A 13,221-nucleotide genomic window follows, 5' to 3' on the forward strand; every position below is an offset into this window, starting at 1 on the left:
GGAAGGCGGAAAATCGGTTCTTGAGGACGTGTCAGCCTTATCCACGAGATACGTGGTAGAACCCACCTCAGCAGAGGCAGTGTGCTTTTTAGCTATACCAATGGACATGCCACCTGGAAACAAATTAATGTCATTTTAAGCAACACATTTTAAATATCCCAACGTACATGCCACCTGGACATAGTGATATTTGAAGTACATGTATAAACTTCAGACATTTGTATGTAAAACGACATTTCATTTTGAATTTCAACTTACCTTTCACACAATTGATAGTTGGATTAGTGTCTGCCTGCATCAGAGACAGCAGCATCTGCTCCCACTTTTTCAGCACGATCGCTTTATTGCCCGTTCTTCTTACATCGGCCTTGTGCTTGACATCTGCCTTCATGTTTGTTAACTTTTTGGCTCACCGTAGGGGAGTCTATGTAATACCGCAGTGTCCGTCGTCCGTCGTCTGTCGTTGTATCCTATTTCAAAAACAGTGGCACGTTTCTTAACCGCTAGGGCTATGAACTTGAAACTTTGTACACAGCACCCCCTAGGTCAGGTGACCTCTGACACTGAATTTCGGTCCGATCTGATTCTCAACTTGGCCACCAGGGGTCCAAATGTCGATATCTAAAAAGTGTGATATCTCGCTTATTAGTGACTTGTTTTCGATGAAACTTGTGTTGTAGGTACTCATAGCAAATATACATCTTATATCGTACGGGTTTTTAATTTGACCTACTTTTCAAGTTCACAGAGGTCATATGGCGTAAATTGGCCGATAGAGTGTAAACTATGGCACGTTTCTTAACCACTAAAGCTATGAACTTGAAACTTAGTACATATAACCCCCTATATCACATAGCCTCTGGTGCTGAATTTCAGTTTGATCTGATTCTCAACTTTGCCACCAGGGGGCCAAAAGTGGATATGTAAAAAGTGTGATATCTCGCTTATAAGTGACTTGTTTTCGATAAAATTTTTATGGTAGGTACTCTTAGGAAGAATACATCACATGTCTTACGGGTTTTCAATTTGACCTCCTTTTCAAGGTCACAGAGGTCATATGGCATAAATTGGCCGTTAGAGTGTAAACTATGGCACGTTTCTTAACCAGTAAAGTTATGAACTTGAAACTTGGTGCATATAACCCCCTACATCAGATAACCTTTGATGCCGAATTTTGGCCTGATCTGATTCTTTATTCGGCCACCAGGGGGCCATAATTGAAAAAGGAAGAAGTGCAATATCTTGCTTATTTGAGTGAATTGTTTTTGATAAAATTTTTATGGCAGGGACTTCTAGCAAGGATACACCACATGTCCTACGATTTTTGGATTTGACCTCCTTTTCTAGGTCACAGAGGTCAAATGGCGTAAATTGGCCATTAGAGTGTAACTATGGCACGTTTCTTAACTGCTGAAGCTATGAACTTGAAAGTTGGTACATGTAACCCCCTACATCAGATAATCTCTGACACCGAATTTTGGCCTGATCTGATTCTTGATTTGGCCACCAGGGGGTCAAAACTGAAAAAGTAGGACGTGCAATATCTCGCTTATTAATGACTTTTTTTCGATGAATTTTTTATTGCAGGGACTCTTAGCAATCACACGATATTGATCTTGTTGATGTCATAGACAATTATTGGTTGGATCATAAACTTATATATACTGCCCTGTCTTATTACTTGACATCAATACACATCTAAAAAAAGTCTTCATGCCTGATTGTGTTCACCGTGTTCACCATATTCACCTCTAAACTAAGCATGATCCTGCCTACTAAAAGATGTATACGGTGAGCACAATGGCCCCTGGCCGTTTCATTCTGCAATTGCTTCTCAGTCATTTCTTGTCCAACTGCCTCTTTGTATTTCTCCAAGAATTCCTTTAGCGCAACTTTTTTCTTTTCTTTTGTTTTTGGGAGTTGAGATTTGCTCAAAAGGACTGGGAACAATCTCAAGATTGAGACAAAAGTCATTTGGAGTTCGACAGCCGCAGTATCCCCCGCAGTGTCGATGGATGAATCAGATTCCGACATCTTACCAGCAACACAGAGAGAAAACGAATGTCAGCCAATAAACATGTGCTGCAGAAAGGCCCTTTTGCCGTCAAAACATACCCTGTTGACCCCAACGAACAATGCCGAAACCGCAAGATAAAATAGATCAACAGCAGTTGAAATGTGACTTACAGCTGGGCCCCATTCATGAGAAATGCGACATCGGCATTGACCTTCAAGTATTTCCTTGAAGACATTTAGCAAAGCATTTGCAGTGAAAGGTCCACATTATTCATACGAAAACAAGCATGATCTTCTACTTTTAGCAACTACTGCTACTACTTGAAGGATTTGCTTCCAAGGAAAAGCTAGTTTTTATTCATATGGCCCATTGGCATTGAGTCCTAGCACGCACTTAACTTTCACATGAAGACTACTGTGTCTTTTTAACAAGTGTATGGGTTTGGGTTTGTTGGGCATGTTCTTAGTACATTGCCATATTTATATTGTCGCCACATCAGTGCCTTCCATATGCATGTGTTTGACTGGCCACTGCATCAACTGGATTGTTGCTTACATGCATAATGGACTGGTCTCCCCTGAAAGACCGTGTACCAAAATGGTTGGTATTGTGTAGAATGGAGTTGACCAGCCATATTGGAGGGTAGGACAATGATTCGTCATTGTTGTATGCCTGATTTGACTGAATCAAATGCCGTCATGGTCATATGGGCTTGCATTCTTTTGTCAGTTTCTCCAGCATGGCACGTGATGACATCACATGAAAGCACTCGACATGTATGAAAGATTTTATCCAGTACCACATTTTCCCCCGGGAATTTGTCCCATGTCATCATCCCAATGTGGTGACTCAATATTGTGATGTCAATTTTGGTAATCAGTTTGTACGCTGCTGGACCTAGCCTGAGGTGGTCGGAGCTTTCATGGATTTATAGTCCTACGTGTTTACTGCCTCCAAGTGGGGCTGATCATTAATGTAGTGCACTCCAACATTTGGCGCAGCTGATGCCATGTTACTGTTAGTCGAGGTCGAGGCAATATGCAGTGCGTAACATGCGCCAATTTTTAATGCGGATTTCTTACCGCTGGTAGTCTTTGGGGTCATCATGACTGATCAGGGCCCATAAGGTTACTCCGAACTTGGTTCTCTTCTGATATTTTCTCTTTACAGGTTGTTGGCCTAATTCTGCAGTTATCCTAACTGTAGACAGCAACAAGAATTTCAAGTTTTGAAAACAACTATGTCTTTATTTTTCTTCACCATCGAAAGGGTTCACTGAAAGAACAGGAACAAATTATAAAAATGTTGATACAAAGCCAAGCAAGGCCTGCGAACATTAACACACACAGTCACAACCCAGACAAATAAGTCACAACCAAGACCGACAGCACTGTACTGTGTTGCCATCATGCGATAAATGCAGTAACTTAGAATCCAACCCTGATTTGACAGGGCCTGGGGCAAAAGACAACCTGTCCCAAGCGAGGTACTCATATATAACTACAAACTAACAGAGGAAACGTCTGAACTCTTATAAAATAGCTATGAGAGCTGTTGTCTTACAAAAATTGGCTAAATAAGATGCCACGCAATAGGAACCATGCTCATCAAACACATGTCTTAGAAATAGCTGATTAAACTCAAGGTTTTTCCTGAGTTTTATACACTTCTATCATATTTTAACACTTACAAAACTTGGTGCCTTGTTTAATCTTATTTTGTTTCAAAAAACAACTGCCCACATAGGTTACGGGGCACTTAAAAAGGCCCTTTTGTCTCAAATTAGTAAATTGTTGAATGGACACAAGGGTCCCGTTGTCGTGTGCAACCATATTCCGTACACGCCGGGCACATCACCCCGGACGCCGAAGACAACCGCCTCTGCGCGGTTACACTAACCATTGTATGCTTCCCCTCGAACTCCGCTCTTCAAATAAAACTGCAGTCCAGAGGCGGCCGGTCTGTCTGGGTGATTGGCTTGTAGGCTTTGTGCATGTAAATATGTAGATGACAGGCTAAAGAAAGGCGAGTTTCATCGCCCGGTGAAGAACAACCAGATTCATGCCTGGACCATGGAGCCAATTGGTGAAATGTAAGACTAAAACTATTGGGTGGTTGTGGGAACCGCACTAACAAACTGCCAGTAACAATCAATACTGCATTGAACTTCCCTAGTATCAAACTGGTGGTTATGAAGGTATCTTTCAGCTGATATACTTACCTTAATTAAGGACCATTAGAGCCAAGCTGGTCAAGATTTGGCTCATTCACATCCAGGCAAGAGTCTGCATTGTTGCCTGATTGATATAAGAGGGTGTTGTAAGAGACTGCATCATAGCCAGTTGTCACAATCAAGTAAGGGACAGCACTGTAGCCTGATTGATATGAGATGAGGGTGATGTAAGAGATTGCATCAAGGCTTGATGTCACAATCAAGACTCTGTATTGTAGCCCAATAGATATAAGCTAAGAGGGTGATGTAAGAGACCGTGTCATAGCCTGATGTCACAATCAAGTAAGAGACATCATTGTAGCCTGATCGATATAAGAGAAGAGGGTGATGTTAGATACGTCATCATACCTCATGTCACAATCAAGTAAGAGACCGCATTGTAGTCCGATTGATATGAGAGAAGAGGGTGATGTAAGAGATGGCATTTTCACGCATTCCTCTTCGTGATAAATGAAAGTAAATAAAAGGGAAGAAAAGACGAGGTTCCTGTTCCAACAGAGTAGTGGCAAATGCCCCGAGTTTATTGTGCTCATAGATTACGTAACCAAGAACATACAAAGCACGGCCCAGATTGGCCGAGGCCTAAACAACACTTTGGACACTATGGTGACCTAGCAAAGGCCGGGCATAACAGCACTGGTCAAAATAAACCATAGGGGACCGGTAATCTACGACATTCTCCCCCTATTGGAGGATCCTCACTCCAATCCAAATTAAGGGAACAGGAACCAACTGACATAATAATAATGACCACACCGTATGCTGTAAATGCTGAACGTCTGCTAAGTAATACAAATATAATTTAATTTAATGGAATTTTCAACGATCTACCCGATGTAAACGTTGATTTAAGAGTTTACCTTGAAACAGGAATTCTTATTGCTATACTTGAAACGACTGGAATTAAACTGATGTAACAAATTACCGTTACAACCAAATGCGTACGATATTGTAACCTTACTCAAACCAATAAATCTTAAATTTCAATTTATCTTAACCTCCAAAGCTACCTCTCTACTGATTGAGAGCTTAACAAGGACTGTATACAATAAATGAAAGTCAAACGCGCAGGTTTGAAGACGACAACTTTACACAATACAATACTACATTCATTAACACTGTCCACAGATCCACAACACTCCCCGTCATGTTCCGCACTTCGAATCTAGCAGAGTAACTACACCCTCTGCACAGGCACTTATTGAAATAACAGAGTAACTACTCCCTCTGTATTTTATCGAATAACCGAATGTATACGGCAACACTGATACTGGGCAGAGCATGTCGTACACCCACATCAGTACATCGAAGTACCGAACACCGTAAACACGATCTATGTTGCCGAGCCATCGTGTATACCGCAAAGAAGCGCCGATCACATGGGCCGAACAAACTCTGTGGTGGTGAACAAAATGCCTGTAAAGTCTGTAGGTCCTAAATAAAGTATAGTTGTTAACATGCAAATACATTTACAAATCTAACCGGACAGCTGGTTTTACAATGCGTCCTGACCGAGTTGTTTTGATCACCTGATCTGTATTACAAAAGCCACCTGATGCCTGACATTCAACCATTGGAATATTATCACTGACTTCTAAGTCATACAATCGCTGTACTGAATGAGAAATTGTCCCCTTTGAAGTTTTCAACTTCACCGATCTGATCACACCATCCCTCCCTGGGAAAACCTCAATCACAACACCCATTGGCCATTTCATCCTCGACACTTTGTCCTCACTGATGAGCACTATGGAACCCAACTTCAAACTACAACGAGGTACGAATTCCTTAAGATCAGGAGGTAAATTTCTAAGATAATCTTGACTCCATCATAACTAGAATTCATTAAGCCGCTGCTGGCGCACTGTTTCCCGGGTTTCGGCACCAATTTCACGGATTCCACTTCGTGATAAATAAAAGGGAAGAAAAGACGAGGTTCCTGTTCCAACAGAGTAGTGGCAAATCCCCCGAGTTTATTGTGCTCATAGATTACGTAACCAAGAACATACAAAACACGGCCCAGATTGGCCGAGGCCTAAACAACAATATGGACACTATGGTTACCTAGCAAAGACCGGGCACAACAGCACTGGTCAAAATAAACCATAGGGGACCGGTAATCTACGACAGGCATCAGGCCTTATATCACAACCAAGTCTGCAGTCTGCATTGTAGCCTTATAGGAGGGAATAGGGCAGTGTCACAAGAACTTATCTAAACTAAAGGTAATGAAATGGCCAGGGCCATTGTGCTCACCTCATGTGGAGGAAAGATGGATAAAGAGCATGGTATTGTGTCATGTAGTGCTAGGTTTGATGTAGGTCCAAGCAATTACAATTTCCCCAAAATGGCCAATTTACAGTACATTCGACCTCTGTGACCTTGAAAAGTAGGTCAAATCAAAGAAGACCCGGGTGACACATTGAATGGTTGTTAGAATTAGATGTACCTATGATATAAAATTGGTGCCAATCGGGCAAGTCATTACTAGGAATAATGGCATTTTGATGAATTTAGGATTTGGCCCCCTCCCTGGAGGCCAAACAGCAAATCAGATCGCACCAAACTTCGGTACCTGAGATCACCTGACCAAGGGGTACATGTGTACTTAATTTGTGATCAATAGTCATTGCAGTTAAGAAACGTGCCATAGTTACGGCCTGACGGCGAATTTACGTCATTTGACCTCTGTGACCTTGACAAGAAGGTCAAATTAAAAACCTGTGTGACATATACTGTATGGTGGTTAGATGTACCCATGATATCAAATTGGTGGCAATCGGGCAAGAAGTTAAGGAATAATCACATTTTTAAGGTTTTTGGATTTTTGCCCCCTAGTGGTCAAGTGGTGAATCATATTGGACCAAACTTCGGTCCCTGAGATCACCTGACTAAGGGGTAAATGTGTACCAAATTTGGTATCAATAGTCATTGCAGTTTAGAAACGTGCCATCGTTACATCCTAACGGCCAATTTACACCATTTGACCTCTGTGACCTTGAAAAGGAGGTCAAATCAAAAACCCGGAGGATATATGATGCACCTTTGCTAGAAGTACCTACCATATTTTTTTCAAAATTTCCCGACTACTATTGAGGGAGATATTGCATATTTTCACTTTTAACGTTTGGCCCCCTGGTGGCCAAACCATGAAACGAATCGGACCGAAACTTGGTCTCCAAGGTGTCATTACATAAGGGTACATGTGTACCAAGTTTCAACTCAATAGCTTTAACAGTTACGAAACGTGCCCTGCTAACGGACGACGGACGACGACGGACGACGACGACGACGACGACGACGACGACGACGACGACGACGACGACGACGACGACGACGACGACGACGACGACGACGACGACGACGACGACGACGACGACGACGGACGACGGACGCCACAGTATGGGATAAGCTCATCTCTGCTAAGAGGTGAGCTAATGAAGGAGAGATTTGCACTGACCTACATTTATGACCTTCTGCCCTACTTAAAGACTGTTATAGCTAAAGTAGTCGTGTTTGGTATCGAACTAAAGGTAATGAACAGTATGTTTGCGCTTACCCACTTTCAATACCAACTGATCTACTTGGAAACAGTTAAAGGTAAAGGTGTCATCCGTTTTTGATATCAAAATAAAAGTGTTGAAGAGTAGGTTTGCCCCGATCTACTTTTATGACCTTCTAAACAACTTAAAGGGTAACTCGTGTCAGATTGCACCATATAATGATTTAGCTGTTTTTGACAAATGACTACGTCACTTTCTCATAAATCGGTAAGGTTTTCGAATCAAAATGCACATTTTCTAGAAATTGATGGTTTTAATCCTGCCCGGACGGCTCGCTTCGATGCCGTTGAAATTGCGCTACGCCGACGACGTTTTTGTTGATGACGTCACAACATGAACATTTTCACAGTCGTGGTTTATATTCCAGTGAAGAAAAAAAAATCTCATTCGTTTATTTACAACTGCCATTGACCATTGACATTCCATCCTGTCCTTACACAATATATACACGATAAGAACTGAAGATTATGGAGAAGAAGAAGAAAAGGGTTGTCAGGTGGCGCTGTGCTGCGATGTTTTGTGGCAACACCAGCAAAACTGAAGGTGTTGGGGTTTTCCTCTGGCCTGACCCTATCAAAGAACCGGGCCGTCACCATGAAGTTCGAGTCAAGAGGTCACCAGCCGGTGGTTCATCTTCTCCTCCTGATGCTCCGCCGGAACACAACTTCGAGAACCAACTCCAAATTCGTCTGCCGTTGGGGGTCTTCCAGCACATTTGGAAAAAATCTCGAAGTAACGAAGTAAGGGAAGGGACGGCCCCTCCCCCCAAGTCCACAGTCCTAGTCATTTCATCATAAATTTCCTTAGTCCAACCAGGAAATTCCATCGCTGACGTCATAATAATGGTATTCCTAAAACTATTTTTAGACCTCATTTGATATTCATTAGATTTTCCTGAGCGTACCCGAACTACTGCAGATATAGCTTCTTCCCAGAGCGAATAGGAAAATACTCGACGGTCTGACTTGTTCATGTTGTGACGTCATGAGGTCACGTGACTTAGTGCTGGTTTTTCAAAACGTCTTCGGCAGTTGGCCAGTCTGACGCGATTAAAACAGCGATTTTATAATAAATCTAATCAAAAATGGAAAATTTGAGCTTTACATTTGTGATCAACAATTAAAAACGGACGTATTTCCGCAAAGTTGTAAATCACATCATAGTATCACTTTAAACACCGTTAGAGGAAGGCAGTCACGTCAATGGTATCAAACTAAAGGTATTGAAAGAGCAGTTTTGTGCTGACGTGCTTAAAGCTGAACTGCATGCACAAAACCAGATCACCCCATGCGGCAATAGTAAGAAATCCAAACGACCGAAAGGCCCTTCTGAATACGGCCTGGAACATGACAGACATCTAATGCTTCGATGCACATGATTTCACAAGCCAGCAAGCCGTTGGACGATGCGAATCTTCGCAGAGAATTCTATATGGAAAAAAATAATGAAATGGTCAGGGCCATTGTGCTCACCTGTCGATATGAAAGGGAGAGTTTGAGGAAGAACTTGTCACTTTTAGGGGTTAATCATGCAATAGTTGTGGGATGGTGTGGTTTGTCTTAAACGAGAATCGACTGAAGCTCTGATGTTGGATGGGAGATGCAAGGTTTTTGTTTGATTCTGAATTGAGTGTAGCTCAGCCCTTCTCCCCAGGTGATCGCTGATTGTCATGTGGTCACTGATAATGTTGAAATCCAGCAGTCAGCCATCATGTCCCGACCATGCATGCATGCCATCACTGTTATACTTATATAGAGTTGGCTATAGTATAACATATGAAAAAACATAGTTACAAGACAGCCCTATAGTCGGATTCATAAGTAAATGTCACTGCCCTTTTGGGCTGCTGCGCAAAAACTACTGGGCCGATTTCTTCAAAGTTTGGGACCCAAGAGGATTTTCATATTTCAGTAACCATGGTTACGAAATAATTTTTTTGTATGTATTGGTGTACATTGACGTAGTGTATTGATTTTGACATTTTCTCCTCTGTACTGCTTATTTCTGGATGCATTTTGCTGAAATGTTCAGGTTAATTTTTTTTCGTGTGTATCTTTAAAGCTGCCAAGTTTCATTTAGAACTATCCATAAAAAAAATCGGGCCCCAAAATGGCCAAAGGGCTCCAAAGTTGACAATTTTTTTCTTTATAATTTGCAAATCTCTAACCTGGAAATTGTGTTGGGTCCCGAAATTAGATTCAAGAAAATGCAAACTTTGAATAAATCGGCCCAATAGTTTTTGCACAGCGACCCAAAAGGGCAGTGTCAGTGACATTTACTTATGAATCCGACTATAGGCTAGGCCTAACTATAAAAGCACTGATGACAGCTGTCCAACATTTTCATCATTATCATCATCTACTTTAGTTAACCAGCTCAGATGACCTTTCTTGGGGCAGTGATCGGTAACGGTGAACTCCTTCCGACCCAATAGGCAAATGTTTACATTCGTGTCTCCGTGTATCATGGATTCATGTGTATACTATTACTAACACCGTTGTTGTGTTGACACACTGACCGATTCTGACTGTGTACATTTCTACAGCGACGAAAAACTATCACAAAAATGGTTCTTTTTAAGCACTCGTGACATGTTTACAAAAATTGTAAGCAAGTGTTTTTAGTAGAGGTTTACCTAATGAGAAGCGTCTGGGTGATTATAAACCATTAACTTGTGTTTAAAAGCCCACATTGTAACGAAAGGTTCCGGCTTGACGCTAATCTCCAATGACGGCAGCAGCCATTTTGCCATACTCTCGAAACTTTGGGATCGTCAAATGCAATGGGAATCACATAATTTCTGACACACACTGCTAAAATTCATCATTTTATTGTTCTTTCACAGTATTATTACGCCACCCCGATTCGCAAGGCAGCTTGTACCAACTGGCTCTGCATTGACTATCCCCATTCCAAGCCGAAGAACAGTGTGACAAGTTTCTCATTTTACCTTCCAATCACAGTCAAAATTTTCTAAAACAACGGGCAATGAGGACAAACTAATAATCTCAAACCAATCACAAGAATGTAATCAACACATACGACCTCATCCGAAGAGCGGATGATTAAGTTTTAGCATTGATTCAAGGTGATTTAATTCCTTCTTCGTCTCGCTTCAAATTCATAAAATGGCTGTCTTCCATGAGGAAACCAGCCCTGTAAAAATTATCTCCTAACCATCCCCCACCAACTAATGGAAAATGCCTTAGATGCCGGGGGATGGATATTTGATGAGGGGAGAGTTTCTGAGGAATAGTTTATTGACTTTAGCTCTCAGCATATCTGAGCCAGGTAACCTCCTGCTGAGTTGCCAGACCAAAAGCTGAGGTCAACATATGTTGTTACATAACCGACCTTGCTATCACATCCTGGTTGCCTTGAAGTTGACCAAATTACTTCTAATTTTGCCTCATCACAGTAAATTAGTCATGAGTGTTATCACTGGTTACGCTGGCCATAAGGTAGATAAGGTAAATATGCCGATCATCACTGTGTGTAGTATCAGCGGGTGGTTGAAGTTGGAGGGCGACTAAATATTTTACAGGGCTGGTTTCCTCATGCCATACTTGTAGTATGCAGATCTAGTGGCGCAGTACAACACCTCGCATCTGCGATACCCCGACGGATTGCCTCGAACCGGGAAATTCAAAACTGCTGGCAATGTGCCAACTGACATTTTTGCAAAATACCGCCACCTAGTGATATGAAACGAAATTAATCCATTTAATATCGAAACCTCTATATCAGGCCTACCTCTAAAACTTCATTTCAAACTTCAATCTGCTGGAATAAAGAAAATGGGCTTTTTTAACCTTGACCTACTTATACCTGAATAGTAGGTCACACTGACCTAAATCTGTGTCAACATGTAGAGATGCCCAATAGGTGCCTACATATCAAATTTAGAGAGTCTATGACCAATAGCAAAAAAACGTGCCATGATCAAAGAAATTTTAGAGTTCGACCTCTGTGACCTTGAAATGAAGGTCAAATCAAAAACCCGTGTGATATGTGATGTACCTTTATTAGATACACCCACCATAAAATTTTCATCGCTCTAGCTTTAACCATAAGCTTCAAAATGACAAAAACAGGTTTTCAAAGAGCGCCCCCTATATGGCAGACCAGCGGTCAAATAGCGCTTATTTTCATTCTGAAGGAAGGTCTTGCCTTGGGGTACCCACACACCAAGTATGAACTTTCTGGGTCAAGCGGTTAAGAAACGTGCCACGATTTTGTCAAAAGTTAACGACGGATGACGACGACGACGACGACGGACGACGATGGACGCCAGACGCCGCGGTATCGTATAAGCTCACCTGACAGGTGAGATAAAAGGTCCTCTCATCGGGACTCGAACTCGAGACCCCTGGTTTTATTTGCCAACACTCTTATCCTTAAGGCCACTGGGCTTCTTGAAATGACTGTCGTTTGATACGCCTTTATAGAATATTCAAACATTTGTGTGTAATCTTTGTTCAACATCTTTGAGTGGCTTCCAGTGGGCAACTGCAGGAAGAAAGTCATTTTTTCTTTGCTGTGCGTGATTTTGTATGCGGAGTCTACATTTTCTCTTAGCAATGTTCACCTTTGTCTTGCTAACTTCTTCTATTACATGTACTTGAGAAAATTTCTTGTTCATCTCTCAAAAATAAAGCATAATTGCGATTTATATAAGATATATTTGCTGGCAGCAGTTCACAAGAAAGCCCCCCTAGCTCAGACGGTTAGAGCGTTCGTATTCAGAGCCCGAGTTCCCGGGTTCGAATCCCTGGAGAATATTTTTCTTCCATAATTCTCCGAGACTGTCCGCATCGTCCTGTGGCTTGTTGGTTTGTGAAATCAAGCGCATCGAAGCATTGGAGGTCTATCATGTTTCAGGCCGTATTCAGAAGGACCTTTCGATCGTTTGAATTTCTTACTATTGCAGCATGGGATGCTCTGGTTTTGTGCATGCAGTTCAGCTTTAAACACAGCTGGAGCAAACTGAAGGTAGTGAAGAGTGGATGTGACAAAATAACCCCTCAACTATTTCATACACAGCAGTTCAAATAAAACCTTCACAACTGTCATCCACCCTAAGGGCCAAATTGATTAAGGCGGTTTAAGTGTTAGACGTGTTAAACATCTCCCTAATCAGTTTCAGGGCCAATTTATATTCTGTGAAGATTTACATGAAGGACCTGAGTCAAACTATTCAGTAATTAAACACTGTTTTAAGCTAAACACCCTTTAGGAATTTGGCCCCATTTGTCTAAGCTTGATTCCATCTAGTCTGTCCACATCTACCATAAACCTACATTCTGGTACATGCATATACTACTTGTTCCATTCTCTTGTCATTCATTTCATTCCTGCCTATTCAATTCCACCTGCTTAGCTATTCAGGCCGCCAGGCCTCTAGCTTA

The 13,221-nt window shown here is 41.8% G+C and overlaps 1 protein-coding gene across 1 annotated transcript in view; it reads left to right on the top strand.

Annotated features, from left to right (window-relative positions):
* The window catches only part of LOC135486556 (zinc transporter 7-like), a 144,465-nt gene that overhangs the window by 116,277 nt on the left and 14,967 nt on the right, over nucleotides 1–13,221 (top strand). The gene's annotated exons all lie outside the window — the stretch shown is intronic.

This window comes from Lineus longissimus, chromosome 4 (assembly GCF_910592395.1).
Source record: "Lineus longissimus chromosome 4, tnLinLong1.2, whole genome shotgun sequence".
Taxonomy (NCBI): Eukaryota; Metazoa; Nemertea; class Pilidiophora; order Heteronemertea; family Lineidae; genus Lineus; species Lineus longissimus.